We start from the raw sequence: 16,772 nt of genomic DNA on the forward strand, positions 1-16,772 counted from the left end.
AGTATGATGCTATGATGTTAGGTGTTTCCATTATTTTGTCCAACCACTGTAAATGTGTGTTTATGTCTGTCTGCCTATCTGTGTGTGTTTGGATTTCTGAATGTGTGCGCTTTCGTATTTTTGTTTGTCTCCCGCTGTTTGACATTTAGTATTAATTTGTTTTTGACCCTAAATTTAAAATAAATACTGAAGTGGATTTTGTTGGCTAAATCCTTTTGGGAGATGCCCCAGTATGGCCGTATACCAATATCTGAAACAGGTTTAAAAAAAAAGAAATAAAACAAGAAAACTCATTAGTAGTTATTTCGTGTTCGTGGTTCCTTATTTATTCGAAAGACAGAACACGCACCCACACACACACGTACGTACATATTATAGATATATACGTACGTACTAACATGTGTGTTTGTGTATGTGTACATTTATAATCTCCATATTTCATTCTGCTCATCCTTCGTTTTCCATTTTAGATCCGATAGTGTCGATTTTTTTCTAAGAATATCCATTGATTCTCTGAAATGATCTATTACCTTTCAAACCGTCACATATCAGCGTGTTAGTTCGGAGGATTTTGGTACGTGAGTTAGTTACAAAATTCAATGGTACCATTTTTGGTATTTTATTTTTATTTTTGAAAAATAACATTTGACAAGCAGTCTTCCATAATTTCTTCTCATAGAATAAAGCATCGTAGAATATCAAATTTGTTAAGTAGAATGTGATGCCTTTTTAATACTTTCCTTCTGTCACAACCTTTCAATTCAAATGCTGCGAACTTTCTGCTGTTCTTGCTTGTCTCAAAATCCGGTCTAATAATATAGAATCGTGTGATGTCTTTCCTACTTCATTAAAATAACTTAATGGATACCGCGATGCTTTTAATGTTCAAATGAATCTCTGGACTGCTCAGAATTCATTCAGTGATTTCACTCCTAATGATTCATTCATTTTGTTCTAAATTTACAAACTATTTATCTTTCCTTTCCTTTCATTTCATTTATCATCGTATTAATAATCTATCTACATTCATTTACCAAATTCTCCGTCTTTGCTTATTTTGTTATCTTCCGCTTCGTCACCTTCTGAACTATTGTCTGTTCACCTCAGCTAACGGCGTAATCCAATTGCAAACCGTATGCCTTAACAACTGGAATATTAAGGAAGAACTTACTAAATTGTTTCACACAAGTTGTAGCTTATGTATTATTTGCTGTGCACACAATTTTATTGATTTGATGGAGGTAACGAAAGAATTGCGGGAGTGGTTGTTCAATGTATTAGAAAGAGCAGGTAAATCATCTTTAAATCACACAGTAGCGTCTTAGAAAGGTAGGCCACATCCAGATTAGATGAGGAGATCCTACCTGCATTCAACCTAGAGAGGATAAAAAATATTCATGGTTGAATTGTCCTTGCACATAACTGACGTCATTAAAAGGCTGACCGAAAGCTTGGCATCCACGATAAACTGGAGTGATTTAGAAAATGTGGCCCTAGATACACTGTACCTGACAAAATATTGAGATATTTCGAGCTAAAATATATTTGCTAGGAGTTCCTTTTGATTAGGGTTAATCAACAACAAGATTGAATGAATAAAAAAATCGCTGTCTTGAGGACAAACTCTAAAGTTAGTTTTCTTCATCGTTTTCTGACTACAAGACACTAAGAATCTCATAGACATTATTTTCATCTACAGAATAAGCCGTATGAGCGTGTACATACACACACACACACACACACACACACACACACACACACACACACACACACGCACACATACACACACACACATATATATTTATATATATGCTTGTATGTATGCATATATATATGCGTGTATGTATGTGTATATATATATGCTTGTATGTATACATACATATATATATATATATATATATATATATATATATATATATATGCATGTATGTATGTATGTCACTCTCTCTCTGTATATATATATATATATATATATATAATATATATATTATCTCTAAATGAATATATATATATATATATGTATATATATATGCATGTATGTATACATACGTATATGTATATATACCTATAGATATATATATACGTATATATACGTTGCAGCCGGTTTTTAAAACTGAGCGGTTGTAAACGCTATTTGGCATTTTTCTTCTTTTTTCTTCTCTATGTCTCTGCTAGCTGACGAATGATTGAGTCCGAAACGTTGGATATTCTACTCCTCACTGTACTCCTTTTACTTTTTTCTATATTTTATCAAGTCTTGCCGACGCAAAACTACTAGATTATTTCCTGATTATATATACATTTCAAAATGTAACCACATGTGGATCGTTGCCAATTTTTTCCGTCCGTCTTCCTTTTTTCTTGAACTGTCCTCCGTCACCTGTTTCTGACGAAGAGCTTTGCTCGAAACGTAAAACTACCTTTCTTTCCTTCCCTGAGCCTCTGCTAATACTTTTCATGTACCACGTACTCGCGTTGTTGTTTTTTCTTGTATAGTTTGTTCTTCGTTTGTTTTAGATTTTATATATATATATATATGTGTGTGTGTGTGTGTATGTATGTACATATGTATATATATATATATAATATATATATATATATATATATATATATATATATATATATATATATATATATATATAGGGATAATTCACGAAAAAACAAAAGAAGAAAACAGGTGGTGTAGAAAACAAACAGATGTATTAGTATAACGCCCAGGAATTGAAAATGTCTTTTACGCTTCGGGCCTACTCTCTTCCACAGAAAGGAACACAGAAAGAAACAAGGAGAGAAATAAATATGTGTAGTGGCTACCGATCTATCTGTGTGTGTGTGTGTGGTGTGTGTGTGTGTGGTGTATGTATGTGTGTGTGTATGTATCTTTGTGTCCATCTTTGTGCCATATCACCGCCTGACAACAGATGCTGGTGTGAGTTTACGACGACTGTAACTGAGCGGTTCCGCAAAAAAGAAAAAGATAGAACAGTTCATGTGTTTAAATATTCTTCAACATGGTGCCCAAGCATGGCCGCAGTTTAACGACAGAAAAAAGCGATAGAGATAAAAGAAATATACGTAAACTTAAAGAGAACCTATCTCTCGTGTATACGAAACTCGTTCTGCTTTTGCGGAAGAGGCCAGCAATAGCTCTTAAGATTACAGTCAAATATGTAAACTTGTAATGTTTTGATGAGATGGTCATGATGGATTGTCTCAAAAAATCATGTTGTCTTAATATCGTCGAACATGTTAGCTTCTTCCGATTTTAATATTCAATATTTTCTTTTTCTGAAGATAGTAGTGGCGGTGGCGGTAATGGTGATGGGGATGGTGGCGTAAGGTTGCCGGAGATATCTTTCACTATCATTTTATTAATAAAGAGTTGATCAATTGTTCATCTCTCATGGGTTTTGCTAAATATATTCTTTCTGTTCTACAAGGATTATATCAGATTGGTATAGCAAAATATAACCAAAGGAGAAAACATAGAGAATAAAGAAAGAGATGATGAGAGAGATAGAGAGAGAGAGGTGGAGTGAGAGAGACAAAGAAAGAAAAAGAGGGTGTGAGTAGTATGAGATATATAGAGAGATACAAAGACTGAGGTCTAGAGAGAGTCAGAGAGAAAGAGAAACAGTGGGCGATAAAGAGGGAAATAGTAAAAGACACAGAGAGAAAAAGAGATTGAGTGAGATGGAGATAGAAACAGAGGGTAATAAAGAGAGACAGAGAGACATTGAAAGGGTGAGTTAGTGGGAGGGAATGTGTGAGAGAATGAAGGAATATGAGAGAGAGAGAGAGAAAAAAAAAACAGAGATAATATATATATAGAGAGAGAGATATTGAAAGGGTGCGAAAGAGAGAGGGAATGTGTGGGAGAATGAGGGAAAGTGTGAGTGGGGTTGAATTAGAAATGGTGAACCAGATTGGAAAATACTTAAGAGACATAGCACAATATAAGGAAAGGAGAAAGAGAAATAGAAAAGAAGTGAGAAGAAAGTGAGATTCAATAAAGGAGAGAAAGCGAGTGAGCGAGAGGAGAGAGAGAGAGAGAGAGAGAAGGAAAGAGGTGAGGGAAACGACAGTGAAAAAAGGGTTGAGCGATAAACGAATATTTTGCAAGAACAGCAAAAGATATTTTCGAAAAGAGAGAGGAAAATGGAATGATTTATAGATACAAGGCATAAATTAATACTTTCTACTATAGGCACTAGATCTGGAATATATGTGGAGGGGACTAGTCGATTGCATCGACCCCAATGTTTCACTGGTACTTAATTTATCGACGTCGAAAGGATAAAAGGCAAAGTTGACCTCGGGGGAATTTGAACACGGAATATAGCGATGGTCAAAATACCTATTTCTTTACTGCCCACAAGGGGCTAAACACAGAGAGGACAAACAAGGACAGACAAAAGGATTAAGTCGATTACATCGACTCCAGTGCGTAACTGGTACTTAATTTATCGACCCCGAAAGGATGAAAGGCAAAGTCGACCTCGACAGACGAAATGCCGCTAAGAATTTCGCCCGGCGTGGTAACGTTTCTGCCAGCTCGACGCTTTGATACAGTAGATGAATTAATGACAGAGTGTGTGAATGAGAGAGAAGGAGAGAGGAAGAGAGAGAGAGAGAGGAAAAGAAAGTGAGAATGGGAGCGAACAGAAAACGATAGACAGACAGATAGCTAGATAGAGAGAGAGAAAGAGAGAGAAACAAAGAGAGAATAGTTGAGGGTAAGATACGATGGATAAATAGACATAGAAGCATATACATATGTGTGTGTGTGTGTGTGTGTGTGTGTGTGGTGTGTGTGTGTGGTGTGTGTAGTATTTTGCGTTTGGAATGAGTTCTCATCGCTAGCTGGTTATTTTCACAAAGTCTTAGTAGGTTACTTACCAGAAACCCGGGTCTGCAGATGGAAGTGATGACCTCCCCTCGCAAATATCAATCAGACATAGACAGTGTGTCGATAACCAACTGGAGGACATGTACTCCTGGGGCTATAAAGAACAGTAGTATCGTTCTGTAAGGGACCGTCACATTTAGTTGGCAAATATACTTCATGTTATATATATGTAAATATATACAATGGCGGTGCCCCAGCATGGCCACAGCTCATTAGCTGAAACTGGAAAATCAAAATCAAAATCAAATAAGTATAAATGTGTGTGTGTGTGTGTGTGTGTATTGATAGATAGTATAGACAGACTAATTGACTGATTGACAGAGAGAAAGAGAGAGAAAAAGAGAAAAGTGGAGAGCGCAATGAAGCAGCGATAGAAACAGACCTAAAGAGAGGGAAAGAGGGGAAGAACAAAACAAAAAAATATTAAGAAAGTCAAGTATATAAGGAATGAGAAGAATTTATAGCGAGAAGTGTGAGAATAAGAATGATTTCTTATACAGATATATGGTTTCAAATTTGGAGAATGAAGACAATTATATTGATTCTATGTAATGGTGCGACCAAAACCTCAGATCACGGTTTTTTTCAAATTTTCAATGATTTCGAATGTGCATAGCATGAGCATACGATAAAAATAATGGGCATACCCTGTGACAAAACGATACAAGAGAGAAAAATGGCTACGTGAAAACACTATTCATCAGTGTGTGAACAAGCAAATAAAATATGGTGAGATTTTTCAGCCTCAAACCGAAATTGATCGATCATTTGTATTCTCCAACCGGAAAAGGTAGAAAAGGAAGTTGGTTTCAACAGGATTTGAACACAGAAGTTAAAGACTTCGGAGAAATATCATAATGCACTTTCCACGTGGTTCTAGCGATTAACACAAACTCCTTCAAGATATGTGTGTATATAGTGAGAGACAGAGGCAGAGTGAAATAGAGACAAAAATACACACATACACACACCTATATATGTGTGTCACTGCATATTTATGTGGTTGTATATCCTTAAATCCTTAAATCCTTAAAAATGTTTTAGCCCGAAGGCCGCGGCCATGCTGGGGCACCACCGCTGAATGAGCCACACTAGTTTGTGAATCCACCTCTGATACGTGGCACTTGATCAACAAGGGAGTTCGATGCTGCTGCCCGCATCCGTGTCTCCTGTCGTGAGGTAGGTTCATCTGGGACTCCCAACAAGAAGAGATCCAGTTTAGTTTTAAAGAAACCCACATCCACACCATGTAAGTCTCTCAGGCATTTAGGGAGGATGTTGAAAAGCTGTGGTCCTCTGAAACCCAAGCTGTTGCAGTATCTGGACCTGTATTTTGATGGTGATGTTGGAATCCTTGGCACCACGCAGCGGCGCCCCGTTCTGCGGTTGGAGTAACTTTGAATGCCAAAGTTTGGGATAAGACCCTCCAGGATTTTCCAGATGTATATTACTGCATATCTCTCCCGCCTCCGCTCCAGGGAGAAGAGGTTTAATACCTTCAGTCTTTCCCAGTAGCTGACATTTTGCATTGAGACGATTTTCTTTGTGTAGCTTCTCTGAGTTGCTTCGAGTTCTGCTGTTTGTTTTATATTGTGTGGTGACCAAAGTTGGGAGCAGTAGTCCAAGCGGCTGAGGACAAATGTTTTCCATAGGACCATCAGTGTCTCCTTCTCTCTTGTTCTGAAAGTTCGGAGAATCCATCCAGCTAGCCGTCTGCATTTTATCACCAGATTAGCAATATGCATCTGGAAAGATGCATCATTGCTCATGTCAATGCCCAGGTCACGCACTGATTTTGACTCAGGGATTGCATTCTTCCTGGGCCAGTGTATCCAGTCTTCACGTCATTTACCTTTGTGTGCCAGTAGCGCAGGGCTGGAACTTACCTGCATTAAACTGCATGTTGTTGTCCTCAGCCCACCTGTATATTGTGTCCAGCTCATGTTGCAGATGCGCAATATTTTCAGGGTTCTGTATTGCATGGGAGACCTTTGTGTCATCTGCATAGCTAGCAAGGGTGGTCATCGTAGCAACTGAAGGCATGTCTGAAAGGGCCACTATGAACATCAGTGGCCCCAAGACAGTGCCCTGTGGGACACCGCTTGTTATTTGCGTTTCCCTGGAGGTGGCTCCATTGCTCACAACTGCCTGTTTTCTGTCTTTTAGGAAGTTGTGCAGCCACTCTCCAAGTTTCCCGCCTATGCCGAGACCACGCAGTTTGTGACAGATCATACCATGGTCGACTTTATCAAAGGCTTTTGCAAAGTCAAGATATATTACATCCACATTTGAGCCATTTAGTAGCTGTTTCAACACCCAGTCATAGTGTTGCAGGAGCTGTGTTAGGCAGCCTCTACCTGGTCGAAATCCATGCTGGGTGTCAGACAGTAAGTCATTTTCTTCAAGGAACATGATTAGTTTCTTACGGACTATTCGTTCCATGACTTTGCTGATGTGTGAGGTCAGAGAGATAGGCCTATAATTTTTAGCATCTGCTCTGCTACCTCCCTTATGGATAGGGCATATTACCCCCTCTTTCAGTTTGACTGGGAGCTTACCACTTGCAAGAAAGCTCTGAAAAAGAAGCTGTAGCGGTTTTGCAAGGGCTCGTTTGCACGATTTGAGAAGGATCGCTGGGAATCCATCAGGTCCAGCAGCTGAGTTTGTGTCAATCTCATCAATGGCTAGTGTGATATCATCTTCTTCGATGTTGATGTACTCAATTTTTGTCTCTTTGGCCGCTGGTAAAGTGGCAAAGAATTCTTCTGGGTTGTTTACTTGCCTGTGTCCTAGAGGTGTAGTGAACACACTTTGGAACTGTTCGTTCAGTATTTCACTTATCCTCGTGGGATTTCCTGTGAGAGAGCCATCTTTTTGGAAGAGAGGTCCTATTCTCTGGTGCACTGTGGCTGTCTCTTTGGCAAACTTAAAGAAAGCTTTAGGGTTTGATTTTATATTTTCTATTACCCAAGCTTCTTTATCTGCTCTCTCCTTTTCATGGGACTGATGTAGACTTTTCTCAGTTTCCATTAGCATTCTTTCGAGCCGAGACTTCTCACCACTTTTGGTGTGCTTGCTCAGGCGGTTTGCAATCCTTGTCCGTCGTCTCATAAGAATCCTCCTTTCTCTAGGGATCCTGTTTTTATTCTTGTGTGTGCTGGCCCTGCACATTGGGACATATTTGTCACATATGGCTTGTATTATGGACATGAAGTGTTTGTGTTTCATGTTTATGTCCGGTGTGGAGAGACATTCAGGCCAATCCTGTTTGAGGATCTCTTTCTCAATCGACTTCCAGTTGGCTTTATGAAAGTTTAAGTTGGAGAGATGGTGGGTGCTTCGTATAGGCTGTGTGTCTGCGGGGGCTTTTGTTCCATACATAGACAGCTCTATTATGTTGTGATCCGAGATCATTGTCGGCATCACATAAACATTATGGATAATATCCATATTGTTTGTAAAGCAGAGATCCAGTATATTATCTGCCCTTGTTGGTTGCAGAACTATTTGCTCCATGAAAGAGGTATTTGTGAGATGGAGCAGGGACTCCACCTGTGCCTGCTGATGGTGTGTCATTCCTGGAGCATCTGCCCCCAGGCCATTCCACATTGGGGAGGTTAAAGTCTCCCATGAAGAATACACTGTTGTGCTGTTCAAGGTTGGTGAGGACTTCTCCTATTTTTGTTAGGCAGTCTTCAAACATGCCTGAGTGTTTTGGGGCGTCTGGTGGGCGATATGTAGTGCATATGACGATATTCAGTTGTCTTATGTGTACAATTTGAGTTTCACATACTGAGTTTGAATATGACAGCAGGACCTGGGGCGTGAGGTCATCTCGGATGTACATTGCAACTCCACCATGGCTCCTCCCTTTTCTATCTGTGCGTATGACTGCATATTGCGGCATGTGTATTTATATATATGTATATATATAAATATATATATATATATATATATGTACACACATATATATATAGATAGATGTATACATTCAATCATATATACACATATATGTATATATAAATATGTGTGTGTATACATATATATGTGTGCGTGTGTATATATATCTGTACGTATACAAAGATATAATCAGTCATATGTATACGACTGATTATATGCATATATTTATGAATATTTATATGTATATATATATATAGGTACATATATACATCAACGTATATATTTATATGTACATATATATATGTACGTATGTATGTGTATGTATGTATGTATGTATGTATGTATGTATGCGTGAGTGCGCGCGTGTGTGTGTCTGTGTGTGTGAGTGTGTGTGTTTGCGTACACGTATGTATGTCTATATTTCGCCCGGGCTGTGTGATCGCCAATGGTGTTAATGTGTTTGAGTTGAAGCACACACTAAACGCACAACTGATACAATCGAGCTGCACGACATATGGAAGCTATAGAACCAGTTGCAGAAAAGGGTTCAAAGCAGACCCTAATATACAAAGTCTGTGATCGTGTGCGTCTTTCAAAAGCGAAATTAATTAGCCATGAGCGACGTCATATTACTCAGAATGTTGAACAACGTAGAATATCCGGTTGATTTTGCATGCGGCTTGTGCAACAAACTGTGTTGTTCTGCGGAAGGGTTAAAAGCCGATTTCAAAGAATGCCACCTGAATGAACAAATTCCTGCAGATAAGCAGAAATGTTGCAAATAAAACAAGGGTTGGAAATCACTTTCTCTCGGCTGCATTAGTGACAAGTAAACTTGTCAATATGTGCAGCCAATGTCTAGGAAATGGTATTACTATCTGTGGATGAATGTGTTTCTCCGTGTGTGCGTGTGTGTGTGTGTGCATTCATATGTATTCTAAGGTCAGCGACTCACAAATGACTAAAGCCCGGTATTAATATGTACCATGCCTTCGCTAAAGAATTTGGAAGCCCATGTTATCATGAGTAGCAAATACAGTTACCATTCTCGTTTCACCGATACTTGATCCGTCAGATCATCGAGTATATTGAACACGTATGGGGATGAGCATACATCAGTTCCAATCTGGTATTTTATTCATTAACCCCAGAAAGATAATTGAAAGCGAAGTTTTGAATTCAGATCCCAAGCAGCCGGAAACTGTTCCTTACGCATGACGGTATGGCTATATGTATGTTTAATTGTTTAAGGTCCTCTGTGACACGTCTTCACTGTATCAATGTTTAACAGCCGTATCCGATTAGTCCCATTTCAATGCACTGAAACTGCGGTAATTGCTAAATATTCAGAGCTAATGAAGGGATATTTTTTCTTTCATTCAGCCTTATATATATTCTCATATATTGCCTAATTTCTCCTATGTATATATATGTATATTTGTATAAATTAATGTACGGTCACGTGCGAGTACAACTATCCCATACATTAAAAGGTAGACGGAGTTCACCAGTTGTAATGAAACAATAGAAGGGATCTGACGAGGTCTTGTAAGTGGTTTCTTTCTGCAACATACAGACAGGGCTCGGATATACTGGTGCTGCAAATATGGGGGATATACATTCTATTACTGAAATTGCTGAAACGGCCAGTATGTGGCGGGGTTTAGAACGGGCTGACCAGTTGTCAGCTACTATTGGGATCCCAACTTGGACTTGATTAATCCCGAGTGAGCGAGAATTTTCCGGTATTGAAACCCCACTGAGATCTGAGAAACATCACTGATAAATATACTCCTGAGCATCTGCATGATATATTTTAAAGCCAAAACTATCTTCGCCTCTATGTCTAGAGGTTTGTGTTTCCACAACCCCACCAGTATTGGCTTGGCTTCGTCTCCGTAACCTAGCATTTTGGAAGAAGACATCGCTAAAATAAGTGTCTCGCTTTAAAAAAAAATACGAACTGGTATCGATTTGGGTGATTAAAACTTTCAATACTATGCCTCGGTATGACTGCAGATCAATGACGAAAACAAGTTAAAGATGAAACATGAAAGATACATATTCTCTGTGTTGCGGATTGCGTTCTCTCGATTTTATCCCAAAGTCACCCCACCTCTCTCCCTCTCTCTCCTTCTCCTCTATCCCTCACTATATACATATGAATATATATATATATATATATATATATATATTATATATATATATATATATATATATATAAATATATAAAGACATGTGTACGTGTGAATACACGTATCTATAAATACATTTATATACATACGTGTATGTATATATATATATAAATATATATATATGTATATATGTGTGTGAGTGTCTGTGTGTCTGTGTGTGTAAGGATATATGTGCATGTGAGTATATATATATATATATATATATATATATGCATCTATATATACATTTATATGAATATATGTACAGACACATACACAGAGATAGAGGGAGGGAAAGGGTGATACATCAAGTGATATATGTGTAGAAAAAGTGTATCGATAGAGGCAGAAATATGGTGGAGAAAGAGAGAGAGAGAGAGAGACAGAGAGAGAGAGAGGCAGAGAGAGGGAAAGAATGAGGAATCGTAGTATGGAGCATTGTACGTGATGTATTGAATATTTCCAAGAATCAATCAAGAGATGTAGTTATCGGAATTGCGAGCTATTCAAGTTTCGATAACTCCACTGAAAGACTCACATCAGAATCATTTGATAGGAGACTGGATGCAGACGTAAATAATAATAATAATAATAATAATAATAATAATAATAATAATAATAATAATAATAATAATGATGATGATGATGATGATGATGATGATGATGATAATAACCATTATGTGTTTGAGGATGATGATGATGATGATGATGTTACTATTAGTCATGTTACAAATAATAATAATAATAATAATAATAATATTAATAATAATAATAATGATAATAATAATAATAATGATAATAATGATAATAATGATAATAATAATAATAATGATAATAATGATAATAATAATAATAATAATAATAATAATAATAATAATAACAACAACAATAAATCATAGTCTAGTTTCACGTGGTCATCACCTCTTAGTATGGTAATTGAAATAGCGAATAACCTGGACACAGCAATGACAACAACAACAACAAGAAATGCAAAATCAAGAATACCAATGACAATTACAACGATGCAAAAATATTTGTAGAAAGAATAGCATAAGTGCAAAAAAAAAAATAATAATAATATAGAGAAAAAAACATCAGCCACGCGGTATTATTAAGCACAGTAATAATGATGAGTCTTGTATTAGCCGCATGGTTACAAACATTAGGAGACACAGCAAGAATGGAGCAGAATAAAAAAAATTACGTGAAGTTAAATAAAGGTAAATGAAGCTGACGCCAGAAACAATGGGCGCAGGCATGGCTGTGTGTGGAAGCAGCTTGCTTTGAAGCCGCATGGTTTCGGGTTTAGTCGATCAGCAGGCGCTTACCTTGGGTGTCTGCTATTAAAAACAAAGGCTCAGTATCTTGTACCTGAATGTGGTAGACGGAAATCGTGGGGAATCTTGTGTATATGCGCACGTGACTTTGTGCTTGTATTTTGTTATGTCCCCGTAACTTAGTGACGCGCATGTGTCTGTGTTTGAGTTTGGTTATGTCCTCTTAACTTAGTGAAGTTCATGGGCCTTTGTGTTTGTGTTTGGTTAGGTCCCCTTGACGTAGTGACACACATGGGCCTTTGTGTTTGTGTTTTGTTATGTCCTCTTAACTTAGTGACGCTCATGGGCCTTTGTGTTAAAGTTTGGTTAGGCCCCCTTGACATAGTGACACGCATGTGTCTGTGTTTGCGTTTGGTTATGTCCCCTTAACTTAGTGACACTCGTGTGCCTTTGTGTTTGTGTTTGGTTATGTCCCCTTGACATAGTGACGCTCATTTGCCTTTGTCTTTGTTGGGTTATGTCCTCTAAACCTAGTGACGCGCACGAATCTTTGTGTTTATGTTTGGGTATGTTCTCTTAACTTAGTGACGTGCATGAGCCTCTGTGTTTGTGCTTGGTTATGTCATCGTAACTTAGGGTTTAAGCAAAAGAGATCGCTGGAATAAGTACCAGACTTATAAGATGGGAATTGAATGTGTTTTTTTTTTTTTGCTCTTTTGTACTTTACTATACCCTTCCGCGTGTTGCCACAGGATACCCGCATTTCAATGACTGAAACAAGCAAAAGATGGCAGAAAAGCATAACTATTAAATGCAGGAAACATCACTTAGAGTGACCAGAGGACAGTTCCATGCGATGTCCCACTTTATTCAGCTGTATCAAAGATATCACACGTACCATCTCCGAGTTTCTTTCCTTTTGCAGAAGAAAGGCATTATCTGGGTAACTCGTTTCAACGTCATTAATCTTGCTGCTCTCACCCGCCTCCCGGAAGCTCACTAGAAATGGGCACCCTCTTCTCAAACATATTTCCTTTTAAACGCTATATGAAGTTGGGCTTAGCCAGAGAAAAACTTTTAAGTACATTCACTACAAACTCTCTCAATATAGGCGCCAGGGAGTAGAAGGCTAGCGACGCTGTTTGTTATATACGTTGGTTTTCGATATTTAACTCATAATCGGAATTGTCCGAAATGTGACGACAGTTGTTCGGCTGTTACTCTTGCTAGGTCTCTTCTTTCAGCTGTTGGTGTTGTTACTGCTGTTGCTAGTGTTGCTGGTGTATATGCAACGTCGGCCATTTACTAGACTCAGAAGCACATTTGGTGATTTATAGTAACACATGTACAGCATCAGTGTTATCTTCATTTGACTCTACGCCTAAACAGCTGTCTCCTTTAATAGCTCGATTGTAACAGGAATGCCCTCTGGCATGTCGGACTGTGTCTGGATCAACAGCACTTGACCTATCATTATTCACATCCTTTCTCAAATGCTGGATCCTTATGATATTAGATTCGCCTGCATTGTATGAAAGAACTGATATCAGACATTTAATGCTTATTGCTCATGGCACACTCACTAAACATATCTTTGTCATATGTTCGTGTAAGAACAAAATCTGAACTCTTGAACATAGAAAGGGTCATGTAGATATTTGATCTTCATTTTCATTGATGCAGTTTTGTTGTTAATATTGTTGTTAGTGTTATTGTTTTTTTCCTTGACTCTAACAGAGTCGAAAAATATATTAGACGCTGCTGTTGTTACAAGCTTCATTCTTATCTCTTTTGCTGAACGTAGTGACAAAGCAGAGACATTAAAGAGTTGGAATAAACGCTTTGTGATACTTGTCCTGGATATTTCGTATCTGAGTTGAAATCCCACCACTGTAAACTTAGCCATGAATAGTTGATGGAATAATGTACCAGACAAATTACGGGGGGGTGTCGTCGACATTCTCTTCTTAAAATAGTTGTCCATATCCTTAAATGAGAAACTCTTAAAAGCAGTGAGCAATCACAATCGTTACAGCATTGGATAAAATTATTCTGAGGTATTTCTTCGGTTTCTTTACGCTTTTACTACAGGGTCACCTTCGAATGTCGTCCTTTGGGGTCGGAAATAAATTAACTGTCAGATGATGAGGTCAATATTTTTAAGTAACCCATTTTTCTAAAAAAACTGTTGACCATGTGTCTTAGTTAGAAACCTTTATTTCTTGTTACGAGTTTGCTATAGTAAATTGTAGTGTTAATATTACATTCAAAGAAATGGTGGCGAGCTGGCAGAAGCGTTAGCACGCCGGGCGAAATGCTTAGCGTTATTTCTTCTGCCGCTACGTTCTGAGTTCAAATTCCGCCGAGATCGACTTTGCCTTTCATCCTTTCGTGGTCGATTAAATAACTACCAGTTACGCACTGGGGTCGATATAATCGACTTAATCTGTTTGTCTGTCCTTGTTTGTCCCCTCTGTGTTTAGCCCCTTGTGGGTAGTAAAGAAATAGGTATTTCGTCTGTCTTTACGTTCTGAATTCAAATTCCGCCGAGGTCGACTTCGTCTTTCAGCCGTTCGGGATCGTTAAATCAGGTACCAGTTGTGTACTGGGGGCAATTCGATCGACTGCCCCCTCCCCGAAAATTTCAGGCCCTGTGTCTTGAGTAGAACAGAATATTGCATTCAAAGGTCGACAATTTTAGGGAGAGTTTTATCAGAAACTATACTGAAGTCAGAATTTTATTGGTACTTCATTTTAACGATTCCTGATTTGTGGTTGATCGCAAAATATTATTTTGTACAGGTGTCGTATTTATTTATAGTCATATTTTCGCTTTTCACTATCAAATTCTCTCTGTTGGTTGATTTCTTTATTGTATCCGGTTTTGCTTCGGTGCATTCTGTCTCATGTCACAAAATTTCATTTTATCGTATTTTCTATAGCAGTGTATCCATTATTTAAAAATATTTATTCGATTTTTATTCATGATTCCGTTGAATATTTTTCTTCTTCCCACTGCATTTAATTTACAGTTCTGCGGCAATCGGCATTGGTACGCAAGCCGCTTGCCTCTCTTATATTACTGCATTTTCAGAGACTCTTTATTGACGGCAATTCAAACATGTCTTCAAAATGAATTCATTGTGATGTATGCAATATGTTGTTTACCTCGAACAAAGCATATTTGCTGCAAAATTATGTTATTATTTTCTGCAGTACATAGAATCATTTGTTAGAATCCTTAACAATCGAGATGCACTGGTTATGGCTCAGTTTATGTGCATATTTATATCACACATTTTTCCGAATGTTATTCAATAAAGACTTTGATTTCCTTAGGTATATTGCAGTACGATTTCTTAACTCGTTTGCAAAATCCTGTGTACGTTCCGCATTTACATTCAATGCATTTAATATTGTATTTTCTTTATTGTAATACAGTTGTCGCACGGAAATGATTTGATTGAATTACCTTTGATTAGCATGGATTTGACCTAATAATGTTAATCTATCTATTGGCCGAGGGGGGGGGGGCTGGTGGCTGCGACTTTCTAAAAATTTGGGCATTTACTTCATAAACGGTGTGATGTTGTGGTTTTTTACAGCTGTTATTAGTGTTCATGTCGTTTGGGTATAGAATTGTATACACACCAGTCACACACACGCAATTACACAGACTCACACACGAGCACACTTAAATATACATATGTATATATGTACGCATATATATATATATATATTTGTATTTTGTGTATGGTAGATATCGATCAGTGCACATATAAAAAAATCTTACTCCACTTGTTTCTGGCTACCGTATGTTACTCTCAAACTTCAAAGTTAGCTCTATGGGATTCTTATGTATGCTGTACTCCGTTTTAATAACGAGAAATGCTCCACGGATGGGGTTTTAATATTTTTATTAATGCGTTGCTACATATGTTTCGGCATGACATTGAGGTCATGCATATTATGAGTAATCTATTATATAAAATCCTATTGATATCATGAGGTAGTCCCATACAAATGTCATGCCGAAACATATGTAGCAACGCATTAATAAAAATATTAAAACCCCATCCGTGGAGCATTTCTCGTTATTAAAACGGAGTACAGTATACATAAGAATCCCATAGAGCTAACTTTGAAGTTTGGGAGTAACATACGGTAGCCAGGAACAAGTGGAGTAAGATCATTTTATATGTGCACTGATCGATATCTACCATACACAAAATACAAATATATATATATATATATGCGTACATATATACATATGTATATTTAAGTGTACTCGTGTGTGAGTCTGTGTAATTGCGTGTGTGTGACTGGTGTGTATACCATTCTGTACCCAAACGACATGAACACTAATAACAGCTGTACAAAACCACAACATCTTCCCAAAATTTCGTGCCTTGAGCCTAGAGTAGAAAAGAACTATTTACTATTATACACTCTGCGTTAACTAAGAACATGCGGGTGAATTTGGCAGACGGAAGGTGTGAGGAAGCCTGTCGA

This window comes from Octopus sinensis, linkage group LG13 (genome assembly GCF_006345805.1).
Source record: "Octopus sinensis linkage group LG13, ASM634580v1, whole genome shotgun sequence".
NCBI lineage: Eukaryota > Metazoa > Mollusca > Cephalopoda > Octopoda > Octopodidae > Octopus > Octopus sinensis.